We start from the raw sequence: 23,817 nt of genomic DNA, 5'->3' as shown, positions 1-23,817 counted from the left end.
AACAATAACATGCCCCAATGATTTGCTAACAAAAGATGACTGCACACACACACACACACACACACAGAGAGACTGATACCAGTCATTACCCAACCCCATTAGTGCTGTGATGTTCAGACCACAAATGCTGCACTATCCCGATGTAAGGGAGCCAGAAAGATTAGGGGGTCAATCCAATTAGCTGCAAAGGGTTTAAATAGCGGCAACAGCACCCGATCTCACACCCTTTGCAGCCTGGCTTTTAACAGAATTCACGCAAACTTGCTTGTTACCCTATGGGGCAGTGAGCACTTTTGAGCAAGTTTAGGCCGCCATGAAGTGCGGCCACTGCCACGATGATTTGCTCTAGCGATTTCTTTGCAGATAATTGATTGGCCCCTAGGACTTCCAAGATCCCAGACAGCAGCACCTGGTTATATAATGGGAGTCAGCTGTAGTGAATTACATAAAGCAGGAGTAGACTATTGTAAAAGAATTTAAAATGTTAATTGATGGCACTACCGATGCAGTTATGTCAGCATCAATAAATAATTCCCAAGCAACAAACCTGTTAAACACAATTCAGCCTAAACCCAATATTAAAAAGAGGCTGACAAAATGGAGTACAGTACTTGTATTTTTTACTGTAGAGAACCCATACAATATTATAAATATCTGCAAACTCACTCTGCATTTATCTTCCAGGCAATTTTTAACATACATACCAGGAAATAAATTATGAATTCAGCACAGCCACACCTCAGTTCTCTCATTTCTGCTCTGAGACTTCGCCTCAAGCAGCTGCAGGGTCTTACAGAGATTCTGTAGAACAGCCAGCAGTCAGACAGAATCTACAACTAACTGCAGTTCAATTCAATCAGGTTCCATTCCCCACAAAATTCCTGGTTGTAACTTTCACATCTTGCTTAGGGGTGTGGAAGGATATGTTGGCACATTCAGAACGTCAACACTGACATATTGCAAACCTAAAGCCTAACCCTAACTGAACGACTACATTTAGAACATGACGACATCCAATGACTACAATACTTCCTTACATACAAAAGATTTCTGTAACAGAACATGAAGTAAAATGCAGTTAAGAGTGGACTGACACCAGTATAATATATAAGACGAACATGTAAACAAGTAAATAATAACAAATGAACAAATTTAAGATATGAACAATAAAATATATTACACATACTGTAGTAAAATGAAGGAGTGGAATAACACTGATAAGCAGATAAAAGTAAAATGCAGTGAATTCCACAGAGTAATAATGTGTAACAAAAATGTGCAACATACAGTTACCATTTCCCTTGAATTTAAAAAAAAAAAGCAGAGATGTTGCTTCACAAACATACATAACACACTGTATTTATCAGAGATGACAAAATATAAGAAATTAATAACTATACAAAACCACAAGTGCACAGCCTAACTACATTACTTGACCACAGCCTAACTACATCTACTCAAAAAGGGGAGCGGAAAAGTCTCTCTGAACCAATGTTTATATCACTGGGTGTTTACACATTTCCTCTTAAAGAAAGATATAAATTAATGAACTCACCACAAGTGAACCGGAAGCACAGTACATTCAGAAATGAGTAACGTTGGTGTATAAGTATTTCAATTAAATATGCAGGAAATAATAATTTAAAAAAAATGTGAGTAACCTTTGACTATCCACTTTTGCTTTTCCTTGTTAATAGATACTTAAGTTTCAAGTTAGCTGATATGGGCAACAAAATTAAAGCATAAGAAGTAGAATCCACCAATGCATTCACTATAGAAAAGCAACATTGAGACTCCATGTAAAACAAGAAACAAATGTCTAGATTGGCTGTATTTCCTATCATCATTTTCAAAAGGAAATTAATTTCAACAATTGCATAGGTGGGGGTGGAAATGACATCCATGTATAGCATAGTAACAGAGGAATAAATAATATATATATATATATATATATATATGTATGATGAGCGGATTCGGTTTTACTCGGTTTTCAAAACGGCATCTTATTGGTTCACGGATGTCACGTGTTTTGGATAGCCAATAAGATGCCGTTTTGAGAACAGAGTAAAACCGAATCCGCTTATCACATGCATAATATATATATATATATATATATATATATATATATATATATATATATATATATATATATATATATATATACATATATACATACACACACACACACACACACACACCTTGATTCACTGCACTATAAGATTACATGGTGCGAGAGGGATGTTACCTATATGTTAGTGTCAGTTTTGATGGAAGCTAGCAGCCATATTGCCCTCAGGTAAGAGCATTTAAAAATAATCAAATATCTGTCTTTGCAAACCGCATTTCTCACATTTTTATCTGTTTTCTCGGGAAGCAGTTAGTTTCCTGGCTGTCAGGATACCGACAGCCAAGGGAAACCCGGCGGTCGGAATCCCGACCGGGGTCCAGAAACCCCACTCGGGGGGTGTTCCAAGCCACCCCCCCTAGGGGAAATAAATTAGTGTGGCGTGCAAAGCAAGACACTGGGCCTGAAGCGTGGCGAGCGCAGCGAGCCCGCAAGGGGACGACGCAATGCGTTCGCCATCAGGATCCCATACTGAATCCATTATATCATTTATTATTGTTACGCACAATGTTTTGATTATATTATCACAAATTTAACAATTTGTATTGTTTTTATATATCAATATACATAGGGCAGCCATAATTAAACTTCACCTATTGAGAGCCATCTGTAGCTCGACCTAACAACCAGAATGTCACCAAATTTGTTATGGAGACTAGTTAGGACATGGGAAGCAGGATTCCACGGAAAAAAAATGAGTGCAAAATGTAGATAGTAGGGGGAACATGGCTGTGCAAATGTGAAAACTAATGTTCTGAATTACTTGGCGACATTCTGGTTGTTAGATGGGGTTGTGGTATGGAAGGTAGATAGTAACTAGGTCGACCACTATTGGTCGACAGTAACTAGGTCGACAAAATCTCTAGGTCGACATGAGTTTTTAATGTTTTTTTGGTGTCGTTTTCTCCGTACAGTGACAGGAAACCCCAATTAGTGCACCGTGTTTGCTCGCCAAGCTTCGGGCAAGGTGCCTCGCTCCGCTACCACTTCGCTCGGCACAGATTACCGTTCCAATCGTAGTCCATGTGGATCGTTAAGTATGAAAAGGTTCAAAAAAGAAAAAAAAATTGTGAAAAACTCATATCGACCTTTTGACCTGTCGACCTAGAAACCGGATCCCTTAGATGGTGGAGCTATAAAACAGCTCTGAATTGGGGACATTTAATTATGGCCATCATGTGCAAATCAAACGTTTTTTTTTTTTATTACACTTCTTCAGAACCTTCTCAAAGCCTTTGGGGGTCTAGACAGAGCTGTAACAGGACATGATGTCGCACACAGTGGGCAGGGACTGCAGCATCGGTAAGTGCATCGCTTAACGCACCAGGGTGGCCCGAGGACACTCCTTTTGGCTGCAGAGACTGCAGTGTCCCCGCCTAGAGAGTCCACAGGATGCCCAGGCGGCACTGCAGCAGGATCATGGCTGTAAGGTGTCGATCCAGGCACCCTACTAGCAAATAGCAAGGTTGTGGGGTGATGAAGGTGCAGCCCACAAAGCCCTTGCGCTCTTTGCAGCAGCATCAGTTGCACACCCTGAGCCGGCCTTAGGCATAGGCAAACTAGGCAAATGCCTAGGGCATTTGGTATGCTTAGGGGCACCAGCAGCTCCTGCTGATTAAAATGATATGCGGCATGCCTATATTCTGTGTGTGACTGCGGCTGTATCTGCATACGGAATGCTATGTTGCGTGTATTCCTGGAAATCACTGTAATGTAGCATTTCGTATGCAGATACAGCTGCAGTCGCACAGGCATGCTGCATATCATTTTAATCAGCAGAAGCTGATTGTGCATCCTAGCCACATAGCAATGCAAATAATATGCATTTTCATAAACAAAAGGCTTCCGACGTTAGCAGAGCTGCCAGCTGACTCATGCCAGGCATCTCCTGCAGAACTAGCGGCGGTGCTAGGGGGCACCAGCCAAAATCTTGCCTAGGGCATCATATTGGTTAGGGCGGGCTCTGTGCACACCCATAGTTATGGCCCTGGGTCTAGTTGAATGTCTTTTATAGGAACAAATAAAAAAAAAATGTTTATTCAGAACTATGGGGGTAATTCTGAGTTGATCGCAGCAGGAACTTTGTTAGCAGTTGGGCAAAACCATGTGCACTGCAGGGGAGGCAGATATAACATGTGCAGAGAGAGTTAGATTTGGGTGGGTTATTTTGTTTCTGTGCAGTGTAAATACTGCCTGCTTATTTGTACACTGCAATTTAGATTGCAGATTGAACACACCACACCCAAATCTAACTCTCTGCACATGTTATATCTGCCACACCTGAAATTACCCCCTATATTTTTAACTAAATACTTCCATAAGAACCACATTATTTAAAAATACATACATATATTATAAAGACAGTTATGGAACCCTGGTGTGAAAAAAGGATTACGGAATGTATCCATTTTTAAGTGCTGTGACGGTGTGCATTTTATTAGTGCATGTTTAGCTAAAAGCCAGTTAATTGTTTGTTATTTATACCCCTTTCACGCCGCACAAATAACCCGGTATCGACCCGGCATATTGCCAGGTCGACATGGGTCATTGTGCGGCGTGAAAGGGGCATAGTCGAAATCCCGGGTCACCTGACCCGGCAATTCAACCCAGGAATAAAGCAGTGTTATACCCAGGTTGAAAATCGGGTCAGTGGCTGCGTAAACGGGCTCCCGGGTCGATGCGTACCGGGACCCGTTTACTACAGCAGGGAGAGGCGGCGCGGAGATTATCTTATCTCCCAGCGCCGCCCCTGCCCCCGCCCCCCTGCCGGCTCCACCCCCTGGTGCTATGGCAACCCACCCGGCATATTGCCGGGTCGGGGAAGCCAGCAGGAAGGACCCAACGTTTCCAATTCCCGGGTGTGATCCGGCATTGGCAGTGTGAAGGGGGTATAACACTGGTCAGTAACTGGTTTGCTTTCAAAAAGTAGGAATGGTTTATAAATGTGACAATATTACTGCATGAGAATGTCACCTAGGCATTGTAACATAAATATGGTTAAAACCACTACACTGTTCCCAGTAACTACTTCAAATTAACACATCCACAAGTGTGATTTCTGCTACTAAGTGAAAATCTATTCAACTTACATTCACACATTGATAAATCATTTGCATTTTCATGAAAATCTCCACAGGCTCATCAGACACTGCCAAAGGCCTCGGTATTTAAAGCTGCTTTACCACTTTCAAATGTCCGGATCCAAACAAAGTGTATGGAATCATGCATCAAAAAACAGGTCATAATGACTGGTGCAACAAACCTGCTCCTAAAAAATTCTGTGACCTAAAAAGAAGTTAAATGTGTGTGTAGGTTTGAATAGAGAAACCAGAAAGCTTAAGTATAGTGCATATGTTATGGCTAATGTCAATAACTTAATAGTAAGACTTTAGCTGCTAGGACTGTCACATCAAATGAAGATCTGCAGGGGAGTGTGAGTTCCTTGGTCTAATTTCTACTGAATAATCAAATAGAGCTGTCATTCTTTAAATAAACAGAACATTTATCCATGTTGGCAGTGCTTATGCTTTTCTATGAGGTTCATATTAAAGGGACTAACTAAAGAGAGCTTAACAATAAATTCAGATTACACTTCATTGGTAGGAGGGTAGCTACAACTGTCCTAGGCAGATCCATGCAAATGCAAGGAAATCCCAACCTGAAACCTGGACATTATTTTGCGTTAAATATGAAACGTGCATAAGCAGACAAAACAGGAATTTAAAAAGGAACCTCATTAAATAGACAATTCAGTAGATCCTACATACAATAAACGTCTGACCGCCAGCCCTGGCCCAAAGCACAGGGATACATGCACCGTCTCTGGTCTGACCGGAGTATTATTATATTACTCTTCAGGCAGTCTATTCAGCACCGTGTCACAATCTCCTACAGAACTCGCTGAAGGAATAAGAGACCTGCCTCGGAAAACTATGTAAGCGACCTTTGGACGCACGCCTGTCATTATATATGTGACCATGACGCTCCGGCAGCAGCAGAATAAAACACACACCCCTATAAGTTGTAAAAGTAGCAATAGTAAGCGGACAGCAGGGGCAATACAGGTACATGGCCGCCTTCAGCACGGGTACCAGGTGGGCTGTCAGAGACAAGCAGATAACACCCTGCGGGCTGCGTATAACACACTGCTACGGCACATACCATACCCGCGGCGGCGGCAGCGATACACGGCGCCCGGCGATGCTCGGTGTGACTGCACAGTGCGGGGCTGGCAGGCAGCGCGGGTGGCACCTGAGTGACTCATGCAGTCTATAATTGGTACATGTCTCACTTCCAGCCCCATGACTGCATGTACCACCCTCACAGTGTGATGACGATCAGGAACCGTGCGGCAGAAGTATGGGAAGAGCAGTATATAAGCCCTATACGTACTACCCCTATATAGGATACGTCCCCGCATGCCTGTGCGTTTACACTCGCCGCCCGATACAGAGTGCCTGCAGGCAGGGGCATCACATCTGCTCACTGTCACCTGGGAGCCCCAGTGTGGGACAGGTACACAGGAGGGAGGGGGGAGCAGAAAGTACACAGGAGAAGGGGGGCAAGTACACAGGATGGTGCATCTCTCACCTGCTGGGGGATCCGGAGCTCCGGACAGTGCGGCGTCCGGCAGGGAGAAGGTGACAAACTCCTGCCAGTCCCGGCTTATGGGGGAGGGCTGGGAAGCCGGCTGCTCTGGGTCCGGGAGAGGGAACTCCTGTCAGGCTGAGTGCCGGGCAGAGGGGAGGGGGACCCGTGTCAGAGTGCCGGGCTGGGCGGAGGAACACCTGTCGGGGCAGGGGACTGCCCGGTGCTCTCTCTGCCTCTGGCTGGCGTGCAGCACCTCTCACTCCTGTCAGTGCTCCGCGCACGACTCAACTTACACTTTTCTGACCCCTCGCGGCCCCCATCCCTCCTCTGGGAGAGTTTACTGATAAAGAGAATAAAAAAAATGGAACCTCCAGCGCTAGGAGAGAAGTCTCCCCAGGCAGCAGTAGCCAAGCGCCGAAAACGCGTTGGCGGTTAAATCACTAATAATCCATGACTGCGGGTTTGATTGCTCTAGCCGCTTGGAATAGGGAAGTGCGTGCTTCTTGTGTTATTACATTTTTGGACACCACGTGAGTCCGGGGGCTCCTCCCCCTCAGTGACATGCCGGGGTCTGTGCTAACAGCTACGCTATTTTTAGCCCATTGGGTTATCTGTTAACCCGTTCACTGCCAGCCCCAGGGTGCACGCCGGCCGTACAATGTGATCCAGCAGAGTGCTCAGTCACACGTGTGTCACCTGCTGCTGGGACGGCTGCAATAATGCAGGGTGTGCGTTACAGTTACTGGAGCGTAGCGCTTGCTACACCTTATATTATACACAACCAGGGACTGCTCGCTGGAGTGTGTGCGATCAGGGAAACATAGTAGCTTGTCACATGCGCTGTAGACGGGCGGAGCACATGTGGTTATTGTCATTCTGCAGACAGCGAAGCTGTGGGGGCGGATAACGAGAAATTGGGTCATGTAATACAGGCAGAGCCGTTCTTTTCCTGCTCCTGCCATGTGTTGTCCTTCCTTCTGCTCTGCTGCCCCCTGCCTGTCATAGTATTACAGTGCAGCCAGGGAAGGGGCCATCCTGCATGAGGGAGGTCAGCTACATTCTTTCCTCATTGACCTGTCCACCGACTGCCCCTATTCCCCAGGTTCTGTGCCCAGTTTTATACAGTCTCCGGAAATGTACTTGTGTCTCAGTGCTGGTCAATAGCACAATATAATTACTATTCTGTATTTCTCTGACGTCCTAGTGGATGCTGGGAACTCCGTAAGGACCATGGGGATTAGCGGCTCCGCAGGAGACTGGGCACAAAAGTAAAAGCTTTAGGACTACCTGGTGTGCACTGGCTCCTCCCCCTATGACCCTCCTCCAAGCCTCAGTTAGATTTTTGTGCCCGGCCGAGAAGGGTGCACACTAGGGGCTCTCCTGAGCTTCTTAGTGAAAGTTTTAGTTTTAGGTTTTTTATTTTCAGTGAGACCTGCTGGCAACAGGCTCACTGCATCGAGGGACTAAGGGGAGAAGAAGCGAACTCACCTGCGTGCAGAGTGGATTGGGCTTCTTAGGCTACTGGACACCATTAGCTCCAGAGGGACCGAACACAGGCCCAGCCTCGGAGCTCGGTCCCAGAGCCGCGCCGCCGGCCCCCTTACAGAGCCAGAAACAAGAAGAGGTCCGGAAAAATCGGCGGCAGAAGACATCAGTCTTCAACAAGGTAGCGCACAGCACTGCAGCTGTGCGCCATTGTTACTCAGGCACACTTCACACTCCGGTCACTGAGGGTGCAGGGCGCTAGGGGGGGGGGGGCGCCCTGAGCAGCAATGTAAAACACCTTGGCTGGCATAAATACACCACATATAACCCCCAGGGCTATATGGATGTATTTTAACCCCTGCCAGAACTTACAAAAAAGCGTGAGAAAAGGCCGCCGAGAAGGGGGCGGAGCCTATCTCCTCAGCACACAGGCGCCATTTTCCATCACAGCTCCGCTGGAAGGACGTCTCCCTGACTCTCCCCTGCAGTCCTGCACTACAGAAAAGGGTAAAAAAGAGAGGGGGGGCACTAATTTGGCGCAGTTTTGATACTAACAGCAGCTATAAAGGGAAAAGCACATTTTATAGTGGTATTCCTGTTTATATATAGCGCTCTGGTGTGTGCTGGCATACTCTCCCTCTGTCTCCCCAAAGGGCTAGTGGGGTCCTGTCCTCTATCAGAGCATTCCCTGTGTGTGTGCGGTGTGTCGGTACGATTGTGTCGACATGTTTGAGGAGGAAAATGAGATGGAGGCGGAGCAATTGCCTATTATACAGTTGTCACCCCCTGGAGAGTCGACACCTGAGTGGATGAGCTTATGGAAGGAATTGCGTGACAGTGTCAGCTCGTTACGACAGACAGTTGACGACATGAGACAGCCGGCTACTCAGCTTGTGCCTGTCCAAGGGTCTCAAACGCCATCAGGGGCTTTAAAACGCCCGTTACCTCAAATGGCAGACACAGACACGGATACTGACTCCAGTGTCGACGATGATGAGACAAACGTGACTTCCACTAGGGCCACACGTTACATGATTGAAGCAATTAAAAATGTATTGCATATCTCTGATAATACAAGTACCACTAAAAAGGGTATTATGTTTGGTGAGAAAAAACTGCCTGTAGTTTTTCCTGTATCCGAGGAATTAAATGAAGTGTGTGATGAGGCGTGGGTTTCCCCCGATAAAAAACTGATAATTCCTAAAAGGTTATTGGCATCGTACCCTTTCCCGCCAGACGATAGGGCACGTTGGGAAACACCCCCTAGGGTGGATAAAGCGCTCACACGTTTGTCAAAACAGGTAGCACTACCCTCTCCTGATACGGCCGCCCTAAAGGAACCTGCCGATAGAAAGCTGGAGAATATCCTAAAATGTATATACTCTCACACGGGTGTTATACTGCGACCAGCAATCGCCTCAGCCTGGATGTGCAGTGCGGGCCTGGCGTGGTCGGATTCCCTGACTGAAAATATTGATACCCTAGATAGGGACAGTATATTACTGACTATAGAGCATTTGAAGGATGCATTTCTATATATGCGTGATGCACAGAGGGATATTTGCCGACTGGCATCAAGAGTTAGCACGCTGTCCATTTCTGCTAGAAGAGGTTTATGGACGCGGCAGTGGTCAGGTGATGCGGATTCTAAAAGGCACATGGAAGTATTGCCTTATAAGGGGGAGGAGTTATTTGGGGTAGGTCTATCAGACCTGGTAGCCACGGCAACTGCTGGAAAATCCACATTTTTACCCCAGGTAGCTTCTCAACCTAAGAAGACGCCGTATTATCAGGCGCAGTCCTTTCGGCCCCATAAAGGCAAGCGGGCAAAAGGCGCCTCATTTCTGCCCCGTGGCAGAGGGAGAGGAAAAAGGCTGCAACAAACAGCCAGTTCCCAGGAACAAAAGCCCTCTCCCGCCTCCGCAAAGTCCTCAGCATGACGCTGGGGCTTTACAAGCAGACACGGTGGGGGCCCGTCTCAAGAAGTTCAGTGCGCAGTGGGCCCACTCGCAAGTGGACCCCTGGATCCTTCAAGTGGTATCTCAGGGGTACAAATTGAAATTCGAGACGTCTCCCCCTCGCCGTTTTCTAAAGTCTGCTTTACCGACGTCTCCCTCAGACAGGGAGGCAGTATTGGAAGCCATTCACAAGCTGTATTCCCAGCAGGTGATAATCAAGGTACCCCTCCTACAACAGGGAAAGGGGTACTATTCCACACTATTTGTGGTACCGAAGCCGGACGGCTCGGTGAGACCAATTTTAAACCTAAAATCCTTGAACACTTACATACAAAGGTTCAAATTCAAGATGGAGTCACTCAGAGCAGTGATTGCAAACCTGGAAGACGGGGACTATATGGTGTCTCTGGACATCAAAGATGCTTACCTACATGTCCCAATTTACCCTTCTCACCAAGGGTACCTCAGGTTTGTGGTACAGAACTGTCACTATCAGTTTCAGACGCTGCCGTTTGGATTGTCCACGGCACCCCGGGTCTTTACCAAGGTAATGGCCGAAATGATGATACTCCTTCGAAGGAAGGGAGTTTTAGTTATCCCTTACTTGGACGATCTCCTGATAAGGGCAAGATCCAGGGAACAGTTGGAAGTCGGGGTAGCACTATCTCAGATAGTGCTGCGCCAGCACGGTTGGATTCTCAATATTCCAAAATCTCAGCTGATCCCGACTACCCGACTCCTATTCCTAGGGATGATCCTGGACACAGTCCAGAAAAAGGTGTTTCTCCCGGAGGAGAAAGCCAGGGAGTTATCCGAACTAGTCAGAAATCTCCTAAAACCAGGCCAAGTCTCAGTGCATCAATGCACAAGGGTCCTGGGAAAGATGGTGGCTTCTTACGAAGCAATCCCATTCGGCAGATTCCACGCAAGAACCTTCCAGTGGGATCTGCTAGACAAATGGTCCGGGTCGCATCTTCAGATGCATCAGCGGATAATCTTGTCACCAAGGACAAGGGTGTCTCTCCTGTGGTGGTTGCAGAGTGCTCATCTTCTAGAGGGCCGCAGATTCGGCATTCAGGACTGGGTCCTGGTGACCACGGATGCCAGCCTGAGAGGCTGGGGAGCAGTCACACAGGGACGAAATTTCCAGGGCTTGTGGTCAAGCCTGGAGACATCACTTCACATAAATATCCTGGAGCTAAGGGCCATCTACAATGCTCTAAGCCTAGCAAGACCTCTGCTTCAAGGTCAGCCGGTGCTGATCCAGTCAGACAACATCACGGCAGTCGCCCACGTAAACAGACAGGGCGGCACAAGAAGCAGGAGGGCAATGACAGAAGTTGCAAGGATTCTTCGCTGGGCGGAAAATCATGTGATAGCACTGTCAGCAGTGTTCATTCCGGGAGTGGACAACTGGGAAGCAAACTTCCTCAGCAGACACGACCTCCATCCGGGGGAGTGGGGACTTCACCCAGAAGTCTTCCACATGATTGTGAACCGTTGGGAAAAACCAAAGGTGGACATGATGGCGTCCCGCCTCAACAAAAAAAACTGGACAGGTATTGCGCCAGGTCAAGGGACCCTCAGGCAATAGCTGTGGACGCTCTGGTAACACCGTGGGTGTACCAGTCAGTGTATGTGTTCCCTCCTCTGCCTCTCATACCCAAGGTACTGAGGATCATAAGAAGGAGAGGAGTAAGGACTATACTCGTGGCTCCGGATTGGCCAAGAAGGACTTGGTACCCGGAACTTCAAGAGATGCTCACAGAGGACCCGTGGCCTCTACCTCTAAGAAAGGACCTGCTTCAGCAGGGACCCTGTCTGTTCCAAGACTTACCGCGGCTGCGTTTGACGGCATGGCGGTTGAACGCCGGATCCTGAAGGAAAAAGGCATTCCGGATGAAGTCATCCCTACCCTGATCAAAGCCAGGAAGGATGTAACCGTGCAGCATTATCACCGTATTTGGCGTAAATATGTTGCGTGGTGCGAGGCCAGGAAGGCCCCTACAGAGGAATTTCAACTGGGTCGTTTCCTACATTTCCTGCAAACAGGACTGTCTATGGGCCTAAAATTAGGGTCCATTAAGATTCAAATTTCGGCCCTGTCGATTTTCTTCCAGAAAGAACTGGCTTCAGTTCCTGAAGTTCAGACGTTTGTCAAGGGGGTACTGCATATACAGCCTCCTTTTGTGCCTCCAGTGGCACCTTGGGATCTCAATGTAGTTTTGGGGTTCCTAAAATCACATTGGTTTGAACCACTCTCCACTGTGGACTTAAAATATCTCACTTGGAAAGTGGTAATGTTGTTAGCCCTGGCTTCAGCCAGGCGTGTCTCAGAATTGGCGGCTTTATCCTATAAAAGCCCTTACCTAATTTTTCATACGGACAGGGCAGAATTGAGGACTCGTCCTCAAGTTCTCCCTAAGGTGGTTTCAGCATTTCACTTGAACCAGCCTATTGTGGTGCCTGCGGCTACTAGGGACTTGGAGGACTCCAAGTTACTGGACGTAGTCAGGGCCCTGAAAATATATGTTTCCAGGACGGCTGGAGTCAGGAAATCTGACTCGCTGTTTATCCTGTATGCACCCAACAAGCTGGGTGCTCCTGCTTCTAAGCAGACTATTGCTCGTTGGATTTGTAGTACAATTCAGCTTGCACATTCTGTGGCAGGCCTGCCACAGCCAAAATCTGTAAAAGCCCATTCCACAAGGAAGGTGGGCTCATCTTGGGCGGCTGCCCGAGGGGTCTCGGCTTTACAACTTTGCCGAGCAGCTACTTGGTCAGGGGCAAACACGTTTGCTAAATTCTACAAATTTGATACCCTGGCTGAGGAGGACCTTGAGTTCTCTCATTCGGTGCTGCAGAGTCATCCGCACTCTCCCGCCCGTTTGGGAGCTTTGGTATAATCCCCATGGTCCTTACGGAGTTCCCAGCATCCACTAGGACGTCAGAGAAAATAAGAATTTACTTACCGATAATTCTATTTCTCATAGTCCGTAGTGGATGCTGGGCGCCCATCCCAAGTGCGGATTGTCTGCAATACTTGTACATAGTTATTGTTACAAAAATCGGGTTATTATTGTTGTGAGCCATCTTTCAGAGGCTCCTCTGTTATCATGCTGTTAACTGGGTTCAGATCACAGGTTGTTTGGTGTGGCTGGTATGAGTCTTACCCGGGATTCAAAATCCTTCCTTATTGTGTACGCTCGTCCGGGCACAGTATCCTAACTGAGGCTTGGAGGAGGGTCATAGGGGGAGGAGCCAGTGCACACCAGGTAGTCCTAAAGCTTTTACTTTTGTGCCCAGTCTCCTGCGGAGCCGCTAATCCCCATGGTCCTTACGGAGTTCCCAGCATCCACTACGGACTATGAGAAATAGAATTATCGGTAAGTAAATTCTTATTTTTTCTGTTGGTCTTTGTAAATTAATATTTAATAGTATGTTTTGCTGCATACAAAGACACAGCGGCTGTGTGATTACCGTGCTTTTCTGAATCAGACTCTGCCCATTATGCAAAGAACACATGGAATGAAAAGTTACCTCTTTTGGGATTCCATTCGCTTGTTACCCAAACCGTTGCGGTACAGTGATAAAAGTGCTATTCACACAAAGCAGGATACCTTATGAAACAGTTTTTTTTACGAACCCCCCCCCCCCCCCCAATAAGTGGATATTCTGCATTTTTTTTTTGAGTCATTGAAGTACCAGCGATATATATTAAAGGGTTAACAAAGGAGATACTGCAAATATTTTTTTCTGAAACCCCTCCCAAATGTCTCCAGCTACTTCTTGTAGTAACTGCAGGCCCATGTTAATAAACAATACACACACAACAAAATACTTACCTTTCATTAGGCATTCTACTGAGGTCCACAGTCTGGTAACAGAGCTAGAAAATAATATCAATAAAAGATATTAATCAGGCCCTACAAAAATCAAGAAACCACACTAATAAAGTATTACAACCTAAATTATGTGCAATTAGCAGCTCTCATAAGGTATTCTGATATACCCAATAGAATAAACTAAAAACTAATATAATCCATATAATTAGACCATATAAGAGAGCGCATTAATGAACGACAATTTATTCCAACTTTAAAAAAGGATATATAATATCCAAACATAAATAAAAAAGAGGGAGGACGCGGCCGATGGCGGTGGTGATGTTTCAGCGTTGCAGCTGTCCCAATGCTGTGGATAATCACCAGGGTTATCAAAGATGTGGTTAAACCCTTAACGCGTTTCTCCGACGTCTCTCCTGTCGGTTTCCTCAAACGTTAAGGGTTTAACCACATCGGCCGCGTCCTCCCTCCCCGAGACCTGCATCACGGTCACCGCTGCTCCCGTTACTGCCGCTTCGTCCCGCTGCAGGGGGACACGGCAGCCAAGTCACGTCTACGGTGAGCAACGCTGCCTTGGTGGCGGGGGGGGTCGTAGCACAACGCTGACCGGGAGGTGACGTCCTTACCACCTCCAGGCGGACAATTTGATACCAATTGTCACACAATTGTGATTTACTACCAAGGAGAACTATGTTCCATCATTGCTATTAAATATACACAATTTCTGAAGTCCTCCTGTCAGCAGGAGTTACGCTGAAGTATATATGCATCTGCACTTTGTTGGAACTTTGGACACTATCAGCACGCTCCAATAGGGACTCAATTGTCCATACATCTATGGTGGTTTATATATGTGATAATCAAGGACTTATCATTGTGGTTTTATTATATGATACAATTGTTTTTTATTTATGTTTGGATATTATATATCCTTTTTTAAAGTTCGAATAAATTGTCGTTCATTAATGCGCTCTCTTATATGGTCTAATTATATGGATTATATTAGTTTTTGGTAACAAAGCTGAATTCCTCCGAGACAGGCACTGCACTTGCTGCCCGTGCCAGGCCTTGATTTGGCGTATGCGTATATTTAGCATATACTGGAGATGTCGAGAAAGAGTTCTTTGCCAGTACAGCACGAGGTGCAAAATGAATAAACCGGTTCCATAACATTTTCTCATCATGATAAATGTATGGTAATCGACATACATTTTCAGGGCTTTTTGGGCCTAATTCAGAGATGTACACAAACCCGATGGTTCATGTACATCTCCAATGTTAGGAGATCTGCATCTGTGCAATATGTGAGTGTACTGCGCAGGTACAGCTCTGTTTCTGCAACGACTTCCACAGTGCCCCCTAGGCCGCAGCATGATTGATATTCTACGGCCGTTTTGGGGCGGCAACGGACAGCATTTTAGAAAACGGGATCATATTGCACCCGTTTTCTGGGTATGCTGATGCCAGTGATGGAATCTTTGGATGCCAATGGTTGTGTCCTTGGATGGAACTTCACTGGACCTGGCAGAGCAAAAACACTGGCCATCCTGAGTGGCCTTAGGGCTAGTCAGATGACCAATGTTTTCACAGATGATCCGATCATGCGTCTTCGGATGCAGCAGCAGATCAGAGAAGGTGACTAAGACTAAAAGTTCTTAACATGTATAGTTTGGAGGAGTGAAGGGAAAGGGGGGACATGATAGACATTTTCAAATATACCAAGGGTTTCATCAAGGTCCAGGAGGGAAACATTCTTCAAAGGAAGAGAAGTATTAGAACATGAGGACATGCGCTAAGACTGGAGGGAGATAGGTTCAGGGGAAATTTTGGGGAAAATTACTAGAAAGGGTAGTGGATAGGTGGAATAACCTCTCATCAGAGGTGGTTGAGTTTAAGTAAGTACAGCAATTTAAACATGCTCGGGATAAACATATGAATATAATTACAAAGAACTAAGGATCAAATAGGGTTGAGGTTACCAAAAGGAAAAAAAAAGAGCTAGAGCAGATTGGCCAAGTGGTTCTTATCTGCCATCAAATTCGATGTTTCTATATCTATTAACACAAGACGGCTCTTGTAACATATTTTCTCTTACGTCCTAGAGGATGCTGGTGTCCACATTAGTACCATGGGGGTATAGACGAGTCCACTAGGAGCCACTGGCACTTTAAGAGTTTGAGAGTGTGGGCTGGCTCTTCCCTCTATGCCCCTCCTACCAGACTCAGTTTAGAAAATGTGCCCGGAGGAGCCGGTCACAGCTAGGGGAGCTCTCCAGAGCTTCTCTAGTAAAAAAAATTTTTTAGAGTTTATTATTTTACAGGGAGGCTGCTGGCAACAGCCTCCCTGCTTCGTGGGACTAAGGGGGGGAGTAGTGTCCGCCCTAAGGGGTCTGAGCCACTATCTCCACTGACAGGACACTGAGCTCCTGAGGGGATTGATTGATCACCGCCACAGGGGATCGCTCACCACGGCAGCATGCCGCCACCCCCTTACAGAGCCAGAAGACTTGTGGCGAGTTACTCACCATCCCCCCTAGCAAGCGGGAGCCAGTGTGAAGATGGCGGCAACATGGTATGGAGCGCAGTACTAACTACGCTTCGGGGCTCAGTGGTACATAGTGCGGCGCTGTGAGGGGCGCCCTAAGCAAGCGCCTACACTGGTCGACAAGTCTGTCAGGGACCCCGGATCACTGCCAGCACATACCTCAGGCCAGTATAATTCAAATAGAGAGCGGGAAGCAGCGCCATGAAAGGGGGCGGAGCTTCTCCTCAGAGCGGACCCAGCAGCATTCAGCGCCATTTTCCTTGTCTGCAGAGACGCTAAAAGGGAGAGCTGTCCTTAGTCATTAACTCCAGCTATCTTACAACGGTACCAGGGGGTTGTAGAAGGGGGGAGGCTGTGTACAGACTGTGTAGCCTATTAAGGTACACAGTCAGCGCTGGGTAGTGGCTGTTCTCTATCCAAGAAGCGCTGTGTGTGGGTTGGCTCCAATCTCTGTGTCTCTCTTGGCATTCTTGGGGGGAAACTCTGTGTGTGGAGTGTTTGTGGTCTCCATTAAGCTATGTCCAGGGACTCTGTGTCATATGCTGCAGAGGATATGTCCTCACAGGATGATCCCATTCCATGTAATCAGGATTGCACTGTGTTAGCACCATTCCATGTAATCAGGATTGCACTGTGTAAGCACAGGTCCCAGCAAGGGAGCCTGAGTGGTTAGCCTCTCTTAAGAGCATGATTTCTCAGATTTCTACTAGAGTTGCACAAAATGAGTCTGCAACTCAGGTTTTACAGAACTCTATGGCTGTTTGGTCCGGTTCTGTTGCCTCCGGGCCCCCTAAAGTACGCTCCCAAAAACGTGCTCTTGCCCTAATTATGCAGGATGACACGGATACCGACTCTGACACGGCAGACGGTGATGGGGATGTACTGTGGGGGGCGGCATCTCTTGCAAAAGGGGTGCAGTTGACGATAGAGGCCATTAGAGATGTATTGAATATTGCTGATACAATACCTGAGCAGGTTGAGGAGGCTTACTTTACAGACAATAAGAAAGCCTCGCTAACCTTCCCTGTGTCTAACGAATTAAATGCTATTTTTGAGAAAGCCTGTGAAAACCTGGAGAAAAATTTCAAATCCCTAGAAGGGTTCTGGTTGCTTTTCCTTTCCCTGAGGAAGATTGGAAAAAATGGGAAAATCCACCCATAGTTGACGCATCTGTATCCAGACTCTCAAAAAAAGGTGGTTTTACCTGTCCCAGGATCTACCGCGTTAAAAGAACTGGCTGATCGCAAAATTGACGCTACGCTCAAATCCATATACACGGCTTCAGGGGCGATACTATGTTCTACTATTGCCTGTGCATGGATTTCCAAGGCTATAGTAAAGTGGTCAGGCACGTTACTTGAAGATTTGGATACAATGGATAAAGGTGATGTTGAATTGTTTTTACGTAACATTCAGGATTCTGCAGGATTTATGGTGGAATCCATGAAGGACCTGGGTTCGATGGCTGCAGGGATATCTTCCATGTCTGTCTCAGCTCGCAGAGGACTTTGGCTGCGCCAGGGGTCTGCCGACGCGGAATCCGGGAGAGGTGTGGAGACCTTACCCTACACAGGTCAGGCTCCCTTTGGGGAAGCGCTGGATGCGTGGATTTCCACAGCTACCGCGGGTAAGTCACCTTTTCTTCCCTCAGCTGCACCGGCTATGAAGAAACCTTTTACTTCTCCTGCATCACAGTCCTTTCGGGCTACTAAAGCAAGAAAGGCCAAGCCGTCTAACATCTTCTTTAGGGGAGGTCGGCCAAAACCCAAGAAACCTGCTGCCGCAGGTTCCCAGGAACAGAAGCCTGCTTCAGGTACGCCTAAGTCCTCAGCATGACGGTGGACCACGCGGCCTGGAGGTGGGGCCGGTGGGGGCGAGACTCAGGCAGTTCAACCACGCCTGGGTGTCGTCCGGCCTGGATCCCTGGGTGCAAGATATTGTGTCCCAGGGGTATAGGCTGGAATTTCAAGATCTCCCTCCTCACCGATTCTTCAAATCAGGCTTGCCAGCTTTGCTGGCGGACAGGGCTATCCTACAGGAAGCCATCCAGAAGTTGGTGGAGTCACAGGTCATTGTACCAGTTCCACCCCATTTGCAAAACAAAGGTTACTATTCGAACCTTTTCGTGGTACAGAGACCGGGTAGGCTCATTTTGAACTTAAAGTCACTAAACCCCTTTCTGAGGGAGTTCAAGTTCAAAATGGAGTCTCTGAGGGCGGTGATATCAGGTCTGGAGCAAGGGGAATTCCTGGTATCCCTAAATATCAAGGAAGCATACCTCCACATTCCGATTGGGCCGCCGCATCAGGCTTTTCTCCGATTCGCACTGTTAGACAGTCATTTTCAGTTCCAGGCCCTGCCATTCGGCCTATCCACAGTACGGAGGGTATTTACCAAGGTGATGGCGGAGATTATGGTTCTCCTCCGCAGACAGGGGGTGAACATAATTCTGTATCTGGACGATCTGCTGATAAAGGCATCGTCCAAGGAGAAGCTGTTGCAGTCCATTGTTCTCATGACTCATCTACTCAGGGAACACGGTTGGATCCTGAATCTTCCAAAATCACATTTGGAGCCGACCAGGAGGCTGTCCTTTCTGGGAATGATCCTCGACACGGAAGTTCAGCGGGTGTTTCTTCCGGAGGAGAAAGCGTTGGTGATACAAACAATGGTCCAGGATGTCCTGAAGCCAGCCTGGGTGTCGGTTCACCAGTGTATTCGTCTTCTGGGGAAGATGGTGGCCTCTTACGAGGCTCTGCAATACGGGAGGTTTCATGCTCGCCCTTTCCAACTGGATCTCCTGGACAAGTGGTCGGGATCTCATCTACACATGCACCAGAGAATACGTCTGTCGCCAAAGGCCAGGATTTCACTCCTCTGCTGGCTACAATTACCTCACCTTCTGGAGGGCCGCAGGTTCGGGATTCAGGACTGGATCCTTTTAACCACGGATGCAAGTCTCCGGGGCTGGGGCGCAGTCACTCAAGGGGAGACCTTCCAACGAAGGTGGTCAAGTCTGGAAGCCGGCCTACCAATAAACATTCTGGAACTAAGAGCCGTCTACAACGGTCTTCTCCAAGCGGCCGATCTTCTGCGAGATCGGGCCATTCAAGTGCAGTCAGACAATATAATGACAGTAGCTTACATAAACCGACAGGGCGGAACAAAGAGCAGAGCTGCAATGTCAGAGGTAACAAGAATCATCCTCTGGGCAGAAAAACACGCATTGGCGTTGGCAGCGATCTTCATTCCGGGAGTAGACAACTGGGAAGCGGACTTCTTCAGCAGACACAATCTCCATCCAGGGGAGTGGGGACTCCATCCGGAGGTGTTCACTGAGGTAACAGACCTTTGGGGAGTACCTCAAATAGACATGATGGCCTCTCGTCTCAACAAGAAGCTTCGGCGGTATTGTTCCAGGTCGAGGGACCAGCAAGCCGTGACAGTGGACGCCCTAGTAACTCCATGGGTGTTCCAGTCGGTGTACGTGTTTCCTCCACTTACACTCATTCCAAGAGTTCTAAAACTCATATGGAGAACAAAAGTTCAGGCAATCCTCATTGCTCTGGACTGGCCAAGAAGGGCTTGGTACGTGGATCTTCTGAATCTACTGCTAGAAGAGCCGAGGCCTCTTCTCCTTCGGGAGGACCTGCTGCAGCAGGGGCCGTCCGCTTATCAAGACTTACCGCGGCTACGTTTGACGGCATGGAGGTTGAACGCCAGATATTAGCTCGGAAGGGCATTCCGAACAAGGTTATTCCTACCCTGATACAGGCTAGGAAAGGAGTAACGTCTAAACATTACCATCGCATTTGGAAAAAATATGTATCTTGGTGTGAATCCAAGAAGTTTCCTACGGTGGAGTTTCAACTGGGACGGTTTCTCCTCTTCCTGCAAGCAGGTGTGGATATGGGCCTAAGGTTGGGATCCGTAAAGGTCCAGATTTTGGCCCTATACATTTTCTTCCAGAAACAGTTGGCTTCCCTCCCTGAGGTTCAGACTTTTCTGAAAGGGGTTCTGCACATCCAGCCTCCCTTTATGCCGCCTACAGCGCCCTGGGATCTTAACCTGGTGTTACAGTTTCTCCAATCGGATTGGTTCGAGCCTCTACCGGAGGTTGAGGTCAAGTTTCTCATGTGGAAGGCTGTGTCACAACTGAGGGCCTGAGCTGACGGGAGGCAGCCTCAGTTGTAGGGGCTGAGATGTACCGGAACCTGGGAGGTTGTATCAGACCCCTGGACATGTAAGTAACATGAATAATAACTGCCCGAAGGCGGACCACGACAACTTGGATAAAAGTCAATGATGTTTATTATGACAACTCCGCAACACAGCAGCAGTAAAAGAAAACGTAAAAGTCAGCAAAGAATAAATACAGTTCCTGGGTACTACAGGATGGCAGGAGCCACAGGGCACTGGTAGTGTGAGATAGTTCTTATAATCTTCTAGATGGAAAGTCCTTACCAGGCCCGACTGTAGCAATGGAGATAACCCAGGATTGTACCAGCTGGTGTTCCAGGAAAAGCTGGGTTGCTGAAGATAAAACGGCTGCTGTGGATACTGGCTGGAACCAGACTGTTGTTAGCACGGAGTGGATACTGGCTGGAACCAGTTAAATAATAAATGAACTTGGGAGCGATGAAATATGAACTGAAATGTAGAACTTGAGAGCGGAGAAATAATAATACCGGTGGAGAGTGGTAAAGTGTAGAAAGGACACCGGCCCTTTAAGAGAAGCTGTACTCTGCTGGAAGCTGGGCTGGAAGCAGGTAATGTTGTAGCTGGAAACAGATGAATCCACAATGGATTGGAGAGTCAGGCTACACCGCAGGTGGAATGCTGGTGCGGGTCTCTATGGTGGAAGTCTTGAGACAGGAGCTGGAACCTGGAAGACAATCACAGGAGAGAGACAAACAGGAACTAGGTTTGACAACCAAAGCACTGACGCCTTCCTTGCTCAGGCACAGTGTATTTATACCTGCAGCAAGGAAGGGATTGGCTAGGCAATTATGCAGATTAACAATACTGACAACAGATTGGAGGAAATGATCAGCTGACAGAATCCAAGATGGCTGCGCCCATGCAGACACTTGGAGGGAAGTTTGGTTTGTAATCCATGTGGTAATGAAAACAGTAATGGCGGCGCCGGCCACTGGAGACAGGAGACGCCAGGCTGACAAGTGCACATCCAACCACGCAAACACAGCGGAGGCCGCGGCTGACGTAATCGCCACTCTGACACTCTGCATGCAGAAGCTCAGGGACGGCGGCGGAGGCCGCGGGAGACGCCATGCCAGATGTAATAAGGCGTTACTGTGACAGCGTCTCAGAGAGACAGGAGAGGATGCAGGAATGTGAACATTAGGATAACAGATGGGATCCGGTCCTGGAGCGCTGAGCCAGCCTTAGGAGGCATCTGATGGGTAAGAAATGGCGTCCAGATACCCGAATCGTGACAGCACCCCCCCCTTTAGGAGTGGCCCCAGGACACTTCTTTGGCTTTTGAGGAAACTTGGAATGGAATCTCCGGACCAAGGCAGGAGCATGGACATCAGAAGCATTGGTCCATGAACGTTCCTCAGGGCCGTAACCCTTCCAGTCAATAAGATACTGTAGTTGACCGTAACGGTGACGTGAGTCAAGGATCTTGGCCACTTCATACTCAACGCCTCGTTGAGTTTGGACTTTCGGAGTTGGAGGAAGTGAGGAATGAAACCGATTCAAGATCAGCGGTTTCAACAGGGAAACATGGAATGTCCTGGGTATTTTTAAGAAGGGAGGCAACTGAAGTCTGTAAGCAACAGGATTGATGACTTGTTCAATCTTGAAAGGACCGATATAGCGAGGTGCAAACTTCATACTGGGAACTCTTAACCTCAAATTCTTCGTGGATAACCATACCCGATCACCCACCTTGAGAGCAGGAACTGCTCGACGCTTCTTATCCGCAAACTTCTTGTATCTGAACGATGCCTTGAGCAGAGCTGATCATACGCTCTTCCAGATATTGGCAAACTGATGCAAGGTGATATCCACTGCGGGAACAGAAGTTGCTGGAAGCGGTTGGAACTCAGGGACTTTAGGGTGGAATCCAAAGTTAGTGAAGAATGGTGTTGAAGCAGATGAAGAATGATACTGGTTGTTATGACAGAACTCGGCCCAGGGAAGTAATTGAACCCAGTCATCTTGAGAGGAGGACACATAGATGCGGAGGAAGGCCTCCAAGTCCTGATTCACCCTCTCGGTTTGACCATTGGTCTGAGGATGGTAAGCCGTGGAAAACTTTAGCTTGACTTGAAGGACTTGACATAAACTTCGCCAGAATTTGGCTGTGAATTGAACTCCTCGATCTGAGATAATTTCTTCAGGAAGACCGTGGAGTCGGAAGATCTCTTGTATGAATACTTGAGCCAACTTGGAAGCTGACGGAAGACCGGTGAAAGGAATGAAGTGTGCCTTCTTGGTGAACCGGTCAACTACCACCCAGATGGTATTGAACTTGTTGCACATGGGTAAATCTGTAATAAAATCCATCGACAAATGGGTCCAAGGTCGACGGGGAACAGATAGTGGAACCAGTTGCCCCGCAGGCGACTGGCGGGATACCTTATGTTGAGCACACTTTGGGCAAGATGCAATAAACTCCAAGACGTCCTTTTTCAGAGTTGGCCACCAATAGGACCTAGAGATAAACTCCAGGGTTTTTTGGATACCTGTATGTCCGGCAAAACGGGAAGCATGGGCCCAATGCATGAGCTTCTTCCTTAGCATCGGTTTCACAAAACTTTTCCCTGATGGGGGCGTAGAGTCCATCCCTACCGTGGAGAATGCCAACGGATTTATAATAGGATGCTTGTCTGAAGACTCTGACTCATTTTCTTGCTCCCATGAGCGGGAAAGGGCATCGGCCTTGCGATTCTGAGAGCCCGGACAGAACTGGAGTTTAAAGTCGAACCTGGAAAAGAAAAGTGCCCATCTGGCCTGACGAGGGTTGAGACATTGTGCGCCTTTCAGATATAAAAGGTTCTTGTGGTCTGTAAGTATGGTGATTGAATGAGAAGCTCCCTCCAACAGATACCTCCACTCTTCTAGAGCGAGCTTGATGGCTAGCAACTCCTGGTCGCCAATGGCATAGTTGCGCTCAGCTGGGGAGAACTTCCGGGAGAAGAAACTGCAAGGGTGTAAATGGCCATCTTTAGCCCTCTGAGATAACACCGCTCCTACTCCAACGGAGGAGGCATCCACCTCTAAGATGAAAGGAGAGTCGATG

The 23,817-nt window shown here is 47.6% G+C and overlaps 1 protein-coding gene across 2 annotated transcripts in view; it reads right to left on the bottom strand.

The window, feature by feature from the left end:
• TAOK3 (TAO kinase 3) overlaps nt 1-7,205 on the bottom strand; it is a 498,025-nt gene extending 490,820 nt beyond the window's left edge. The window contains exon 1 of one of the 2 annotated variants that reach the window (XM_063964317.1): nt 6,716-7,205. The gene's annotated coding sequence lies outside the window, so the exon portion shown is untranslated. Of the gene's footprint in view, nt 1-6,286; nt 6,309-6,715 lie in introns of those variants that run through there. The other variant, XM_063964318.1, reaches the window with a different exon arrangement.
• Nucleotides 7,206-23,817: the final 16,612 nt, after the last annotated feature.

Source organism: Pseudophryne corroboree, chromosome 1 (assembly GCF_028390025.1).
Source record: "Pseudophryne corroboree isolate aPseCor3 chromosome 1, aPseCor3.hap2, whole genome shotgun sequence".
In the NCBI taxonomy this organism is placed as follows: domain Eukaryota; kingdom Metazoa; phylum Chordata; class Amphibia; order Anura; family Myobatrachidae; genus Pseudophryne; species Pseudophryne corroboree.
This window is presented reverse-complemented; position numbering and strand designations above follow the sequence as displayed.